The sequence below is a fragment of the Asparagus officinalis genome, chromosome 5, assembly GCF_001876935.1.
Source record: "Asparagus officinalis chromosome 5, Aspof.V1, whole genome shotgun sequence".
Taxonomy (NCBI): Eukaryota; Viridiplantae; Streptophyta; class Magnoliopsida; order Asparagales; family Asparagaceae; genus Asparagus; species Asparagus officinalis.
In genome coordinates this window covers 88410279-88416602 of record NC_033798.1, presented here as the reverse complement: position 1 = coordinate 88416602, position 6324 = coordinate 88410279, and positions in this window count along the sequence as shown.

Below are 6324 nucleotides of genomic sequence, written 5' to 3'. Positions count from 1 at the left end.
TAAGTGCAATTTAGCCTTTTTTTTCCAATAGTTTCTGTGCTCTCAGCGGAGTACCATTGGCAAAAGAAGTAAATAAGTTCCTTAATTTTAGCTTTCTCAGTTCCAAAATAATCTCATGTAACTGTAATTAGAGTGGATCCACTGTGACTTTAGTAACTATAAGTTTAGGGTTTAGGGGCAAAAGTTAATCCAGGATAAGTTAGGAGAATTTTTTTTAAAAAGACCTTTTTTTTAAAAAAATAATTAGCAAAATTAACCGTTTTATTAAATTATTGGCAAGATCAACCTCTTTTTTAAAATGATGCCGACTTTACAAAAATTTGACTTTAAAATATACGGGACTAGTAATCCTGTGTATTTAGTTCTCGCTAATTAAAGCTTAAGCATTTAAGCACTAAATTCACAAGACGACCATTTTAGATTAAGTAAGTAGCGACCACTAATTACACGAGACTACTAGTCATATATCTTAAAGTCAATATTTTGCACTAATCATACTCCCTTTAAAAGTGGGAGTTCTTGAAAAAATTTTATTGGTCAATTTTACCCCTAATCCTTTTCAATATTGACATTCTTATTCTAATTATAATTGGTTATCAACTAAAGCTAATAAATTAAAATTAAACTCCTAAATTAAAGCTCTCTCCATTCAAAAAGTAATAAATAAAAAAATTAATCTAACTAGAATTGGTTGACAACTAAAGAGTATAAAGAAGCTTAAACTCCCGAATTAAAGCTCCCTCAATTCAAAACCAATTAATAAAAATTAATCTAATTATAATTAGTAAACAACTAAAGAGCAGAAAGAATCTTAGAGCACATTAGCATTGTAAACATAATATGCATTGCACGTGTAAATATTAACCAATTGATTGATGTCAAATTATATATAGAATTAATTAATTATCAACAAAAATTAATTAATTGAAGTATTTTTTGTAGTAGTCCCTTAAATCTTTCATATTTTGAAATTAGTCTGTTAAAGCATTGAAATTATTATTAGGTAACTCAATTCTTAAGTTATTTGAAATTAGTCATTCAAATCAACGGTATAATTAGCAATTTGAGGGACTAATTTCCCTCTAATTGCTTTTTTTTATTCTTGATTGGAGAATCTGATATCAAAATAACTTAAGAATTGCGGATGTAATAGCTATTTCAATGATTTGATGAATTAGTTTTAAAATAATAAGAATTGAGCGACCTAATAGTTCAATGTGGTTATCTTTGCAAACTTATGGAGATGTTTTCTTAAATGATGATAGGTTTTCTTATTCTACAGTCATTAGGGATTAAGACAGAATATTTTTTTTCCTTTTCTTTTTTACTTCATAAGAATTTTATGTCATCTGTTATTATTAGATTTGAGGCATTGAAGAAACTAATTGCTATATAAGCGAATAATCTTTTTGAATAATGTGTAGCTTACATTACTCATGGTTTATAAGTGAATAATCTTTTCCAATAATTTGTAGCTTACATTGCTTATGATCACAATGACACATAAAATAAAAGTTGAATGTACATAAATGTAAGTATTAAGAAAGTTCACATATAATATTACATCATCAAGTTGAGATTTAAAAGAAACATTTTTACAACCAAGTTATACTAAAGAAATAAGCCGAACAAATAACCACGTGCAATGCACGTGTATCTCTCCTAGTATTTTCATAAAAAGATCAGTTTTACTTATTATATTTTTAAAAAAATAATCTTTTTTTTTGAAATTCTTCGTTAATGTATCGTCTTCTTCCCCTCCGTCTTGATTCTGTTCTTGAAGCCGCTTCATCAAGAACGAACGGCTCGCCCAGATACCTCGAAAAACTCCATTTTTTGCTCCTGTTCCATTTTTAATACAAGGTTATTATTCTAAATCGTTGGGTATTTAACTGTTATTTCGTCAATTGATCCAATTATTAATCCCACATTCCGCTTATTTCTTTCATGATTTACTGTGGGGTTCATGTGTAAAAGGTTGTGGGCCTTGTGGCTGGTATAATCAGAATCCTAATGCTAATGCAAACTTTAGGGATATTTGGTAATTCAATTAAGTATTCTTTATAGCCTTCTCTATCTAGTTCGCGACTCGGTTTCATTGCCAACAAAGGCGCCATCGTTGGTAGATGATCTTCTATCGGTAAAAATATTAAATTTCAGTTTTCATTCATTTTTGAAGTCCGCTCATCAATCACATCTTTCATATGCTTTTGGATCGATGAATTATTATGGGGGTGAACGACAGCTGGTTGGGTTAGTTGGGCAAGTGATTGAAATAGGAGATAAAAATTTTGTGGTTTTCTAACATTACCTTTTTAAGAAAAAGGAAATAATATTTGAATTTCGGAGCACTGAAGCAAAGTTCTTTTTATTTTACTTGAATATTTTTTTTCTTAGTGGGATAATTTGTATTAAGGGGCTGTTTGGTTCGTTTTCTAGATATAGGAAAATGCAATTCCATGTAAAAAAAACACAAGTTTTGAGTTTTCTAAACTTTTCTAAGAAATAGATTGTTTCGGATTAGTTCACACATTAAAATGGTGGGAAATCAATGTATTTACTTTTCTTGTGTTTGGTTCGCATGGGAAAAAAAGGAAAAACTTCGGTTGGTTTGACATTTCTCACTTTTCTTGTGTTTGGTTAGTTTTGAAATTTGTATACCGCCACTATATACAAATTTATTTGTGCTAGTTATATGAGGTAATATTAATCATATAAAAGTTCGAATATAACATGAACATATAATAATGTAACTGTAACAAGTTCAGGTAATAGCAAGTTTAGGTAATAGCAAGTTGATAAATTTACAAGTTTACTGAATTTCTTATCTTAACTTGAAGCTAGGACAAAGCATCGTGACATCATAAAAAAGGAGAATATCAAGAGAGAATATCACAAAAAGAGAACTCATTTTCATTGTTTAATTATTAGCTATAACAAAATCCCGGACAAACACTACCCCATAGCCTGGTACATTCTAGTGTAATTGAAGTACCTCCTATCGTTAGTATGAAAGTAGGGGAAGAGACAACGCATTTGAAGCTTGAAGGAAAAAACAATGTCAGTTGCAGAAGGAATATAGTTATCAGTGTGTCTCTTTTGCTTGAAATTCCATAACCAATGAGGTTTATTGCTGTCAGCTTTGTACCGGAGAATATTACAGTTGAAAGTAAAACTACCACCTAGTACCTCACAACTCCAGTAACACGAATAGTCAGTGCACTTGTTCGTGAGATTACAAGGAAGACTGAAATGTTGAGCACAAAAGTACAGAGGCAGTTTAGAAGCAATATCCATGGAGGGAAGTTCTAGGTCCCACCTGAATCAATTTTTGGTTTCTCCAAAAATAACCATGGAACAAAGAGACTCAGCGCACTGCAGCAAAAGAACCAGAATATGTTAAATTGTAGGAGAATGGTGGTATAATATGTTAAATTGAATGAAAATAAAACCATATATGCAACCTTTAAACCAGCAACTGTGCAGTAACACTTCCAGATTCTAAGCCAAACAGATGTATGAGATAACTAATTGAAATTACAGATTGACGACTGAAATTTTCTGATCTAGGACTTGCCAAAATATTATTAGAAGAAATTGATGAGTAAGATAACCAACCTGTGTTGTCCTAATTGAGAAGAAATTGTCCTTGCACTTCAACAGAGAAGAAATCCAGTAAAAGGTATGCATTGATGATTATCAATAATGCAGCGACGATCCAGGTAACAACCTGTCATGGACAAGAATACTGGAATTTAACATAATGAAGGAACAAAATTGATATGTTTGTATCTTGGAACTTTCAAGCTACAGAGAAATAATAATCTCAGCAGGTACATGTAAAGGGCAAAATAACTAACCTCTTTACCCTAGTCTGTTTTGTCCTCATATCCATGGAACAAAGAGACTCAGCGCACTACAGCAACAACAACACCAATTTAGCCAACAATTACAAGTCCTTGTAGGGTTTTTTTTTTGTCTTTGATGCATCATAGCCATAGAGAGCTTGCCAACCAACATATAGAACCAACATATGCACAAAAAACCGAGCACAAAATACCCAAAAAATAGTATATAGAACCAACATGTGCACACAAAAAGTCGATCACAAAATACCAGCCAACCAACATATATAACCAACATGTGCACACCAACAACATCAAGTACCAACCAACAACATTAAGTAATCAACAGTTGGCTATTGATTATGGATGAGGGCTCAGAACTGGGTCAATATCATAATTGTTAGCCTCTATTGCAATATCAAACGATACTGCAGGTGGCTAATCTCAGAAATTTTGACAATTATCGTAGCCCAAAGTAAAAAGTCAACAAATGAGACTGCACAAAACAGAACCAGGCTCACTTTAGAAAACCTGAACACAAAGACTGTGTACAAAGGAGGATGCACAAAACAGAACCAGGCTCACCTTAGAAAACCTGAACACAAAGACTGTACAAAGGAGGATGCACAAAACAGAACCAGGCTCACAACCAAGCCAACCAACAACATCAACTAACCAACTATCCAACCAGCCAACAACACAACCAGGCAACCAACATATAGAGGCAACATGTTCCCACAACCAGTCTCACAACCAGGCCAACCAACAATAATAGTCTTCAACCATAATTAAAAAAGTTTTTAAACAAACGTGCTTAAGTGAAAATCATAAACTATTTTCAACTATAATTTAACATTTTCATACTATCTAATAATCATATAATTAAAAAAAACACAAATTGATCTTCAATGTGCCAGTTAAAAGTTCCATGTAAAAATTTGGTTTCTTAGCTATAAAATCCACTATTTTAGTCCAAGTTCCTCACTTCTCTAAATGTTGAAAGTTCCAAACAATGACAAATTACATTAACAACATGCTGACACCGGTTAAAATTGTAATATGGATATACTATATACTAATTCAAGAACAAGAATCACTTAATTTCAGAACTTTTCACACGAATAGTCAGGAAATCTTAGGAGAAGACCATGCACATTTTATTGGAGAACCTTCCTAATTCTCCTGTGAGGTTAAGAAATTATTAGTATATCTACACGTTCTTTGATCAGATTGGAGAACCTTCCTAATTCTCCTGTGAGGTTAAGAAATTATTAGTATATCTACACGTTCTTTGATCAGAGCTAGCCCCTTTTGCGTTATGAAAAAAATGTTAAGAAATTATTAGTATATCTACACGTTCTTTGATCAGAGCTAGCCCCTTTTGCGTTATGAAAAAAATAACATGGGTAAGTATTAAAAAAGCCCTAGATGAAGATCACCTCTGTAACAGATCAGAGTTTTATTATTCAAGCATGGTAAATATATCAAAAGGTCATCTAATCGTCACTGTAGTTTTCATGAACAAAGACATACAAACAATGCATCAGAAATTTCTCAAAACCCATCAAAATAATGCTAAAATAACAAAAAACACATTCTAAAATTGTAGAAATTTTACGAAATTTCAAAATTTTCTCCATGATTGGATATTCGAAGGGTTTTAATCATCTTTTCTTATATGTGAAATCTCAAAAAAAATAGGAAAAGCAGAAAAATTGCTTCAAAAATCAGAAAAATTCTGTCGACAAAAGATCAGACCTCCTCCCTCAAATTCTCAGATAATTGTTGTAAATTAAACTAATAATAAGAAAATTTAAAAAAAATCATATTTTTACATTGATTTATGAAGCAACAGCGTCGGCAAAGATCAGATCTGAATATTGTCGGCAAAGATCAGACCCCCTCCCCTAATTTTCTTCGAATACAAGGACAAAGAAGGTTGTAGGAGTTTCTGACGGGAGGAGAGCAAGGAGGTAAGTATAGCTCACCGAAGAAATCAACGAGGAAAGCAAAAAGTCGACGTGGCTCTAGTTTTTGTCGATTTTACAAGGTTGAGAAAGGAATTGGGAGAGAGAAAAAAACTGATGTGGTGGTGATTTTTCCCTTGTTTCCCTTCTTCAACCCTAGCGAACCAAAGAGGGGGAAAAAACTGATGGAAAACTTATATCTAACGTGGCCATGAAAAATCCTATGTTGAGGCGGTGTAAAACTTTTCCACGGAGTTAAAAAGCGAACCAAACAACCCCGAACATATGAAAATTTAATAGAATAGGAAAATAGAGGTGCAGGACCATATGGGTATTCATTAATATATTTACATAGAATATAGATACAGGTTTTTGATCCCTTTTAGCTTTTTTGCCAGATACATATGCGAACATCTATACTATATATTCTGAGAAGTCCCCCCTATGATTGTGTGAGCCACAAATTTAGAATGCCTAAAATGCCCTTATACTTGAAAAAAATTAAGTAAATG